The 2,419-nt window shown below is 32.0% G+C and overlaps 1 pseudogene; it reads right to left on the reverse strand.

Moving 5' to 3' along the window:
* Nucleotides 1-937: 937 nt before the first annotated feature.
* On the reverse strand, nucleotides 938-2,053 carry LOC111692605 (annotated as a pseudogene).
* Nucleotides 2,054-2,419: the final 366 nt, after the last annotated feature.

Raw genomic sequence — 2,419 nt, forward strand, 5'->3', positions numbered from 1 at the left:
CTTTTCAATATAACTTTTTCCGTATAAAATTTTTGGTTGAAAATATAAGTTTTTAAAAAAGAATGTTATTTTCGACGTGATAGTTCTTTCAGAGTTAACACCAAATCTCTTCTGATTTCGACGCCATTGTTTAAATTTCACACGCTGGAAATAACTGTGAGAAAACTGGGTTGTAGGTACTAAATTTGAAATATGCAGATTTAACTGTTCTTAGATTAAAAACTGCGAATTATTTATTTATATAAAGGATCATACGACCCATGAGAAAAAATATACCTACTATTTTCTATTACCAAGTTTATGGCAACATGCTCTAATAACGTACGTATGTTTCAACGTTGAAAAGTCTATTTTTTATATAAATATAATTTTGTATGTATTAATATTATAAAATTAAGCTACAGTCTGTAATAAGGAAATAACAGTAAATTAAAAACTAGCAACAACTAACAGTTAGTTGTAAAATAAATCAATTTTGTGTTCTATACGTATTTAGATGCTTTCATGATTAATTTCGCAATATTGTTCATAGAGAAAAAAACTTGCTGCATATAAGTTACCACATAAAACCAGCTATTTAATAGTCAATGTTGCCTTGAGATTATCTCACTGATCCGTCCGGTAACTGTCAGTAGGTCAAGAAAACTACTATATGCGTGTAGTCGCAGTTTCAAATAAACGTTAACTTGAATTCTACACCAGTCATTTCGTTCCCATTCCGCTCTATCGTTAAACTACAAGATGCAGTCTACTAATACCTCCACAAATGGAGACTGCGTTACGCCCATTGTGTTCCACCTTGTTGTGTTGGATATATTTTCTGCAAGACTGGCTAAGAAATTTGAGGGATGCTTTTATAGTGTGTTGTATCTAGTACGGAAAAAATATTTGCATTTGGATCAAAAGATGTATCTTTCGATGATTTGCAGTTGAAATATTACAAACTCTTGCCATAATTTTTGAGAACGTGATTCATGCATTCTACTTTTTCTACCTGAAATTAATTTATCGTTAAATAAATTATTTTATTTTTTATTGCAAACAAGACACAATTTTGCCCATAGCAGCAAGATAATAATGAAATCGTTAAATTATGTAAACTTTCACATACCAGGAAATATATAAGGTATGTGTTTTCCGTCAATAATGTTCCACTCATTTTTAATACGAAACGTCAACTTCATACGCTATACAGCTTATCTATGAAGTTGACTTTTTGCATACCTAGATATTTTTATTTTTATTAAAGAACAAATTAGACTATCTAAAGAGAATTTTTAGGCTTGATATGAATTATCTTAATACTTTTCAAGATAAAGTAAATCTAGAACTTATTTGTTGTCCATATGTCACATTTCCCTTGATCCTTGCATACACTGATGAATCGCCATCCGCCACAAATTTTNACAAATTAGACTATCTAAAGAGAATTTTTAGGCTTGATATGAATTATCTTAATACTTTTCAAGATAAAGTAAATCTAGAACTTATTTGTTGTCCATATGTCACATTTCCCTTGATCCTTGCATACACTGATGAATCGCCATCCGCCACAAATTTTTTGTATCTTACATTATACATTTGAACACTGTAATTGAAGCCTTCCACGACATTATCCTGTTTCATAGAAGACGATGAACCAGTCCAATTTTTAAAACAAATATGATTTTTGGGTTATTTATTTTTTGCACGTGTACAAATACTACAATATTTGTTGCGTACCCCGACAAACAAAAGTTTTCCGGTATGGTTCCCAATAATGACAGCCTAAAATAAAATTACAAATAAAATTTATTTTTATTTTATTTTTACAATGCTGTATTCCAACTTTTTGGAATACAGCATTGCAACATAAAAATATATATCCGTTGTTACTGAACTTACTACTCCGGAATATGCGTTTATGACCGTAACTACGTTTAGACCATCCTCCATCAACATAAACCGTAATATATGTGATACCATCACTATCTACGTGACCTCTTTCAATGGCTGCTGAATACTCTTCTTTGCCTGCTTCTTCCAAATTTCTCCACAAAGAGTTTTGCCAAGCCTAAGAAGCAGTAGTCACAATTCAATACAATTCTCTTTTTTATAATATGTAAACTATACCTGTCCCAATTTCCTTTGAATATCAAAGAACGAATTTCTTGAAAGACACGGTATGTCAAGTACACTGAAGGACATATGCATATACAGTATAGGAAAGTACCGATGGTCTATCAGAAGTTACGTGAGAGCGATAAAGTAAGCCATAGAAATCCATGTGATAGACAAGGATGGCTATAATGAAGGCGTCTAATAGTCAACGCCCATTTCGCCCTTCCACAAATAAGAAGTGGATCTTATTTGTGGAAGGGCGAAATGGGCGTTGACTATTAGACGCCTTCATTATAGCCATCCTTGTCTATCACATGGA

The sequence above is a fragment of the Anoplophora glabripennis genome, unplaced genomic scaffold (assembly GCF_000390285.2).
Source record: "Anoplophora glabripennis isolate ALB-LARVAE unplaced genomic scaffold, Agla_2.0 scaffold2198, whole genome shotgun sequence".
NCBI lineage: Eukaryota > Metazoa > Arthropoda > Insecta > Coleoptera > Cerambycidae > Anoplophora > Anoplophora glabripennis.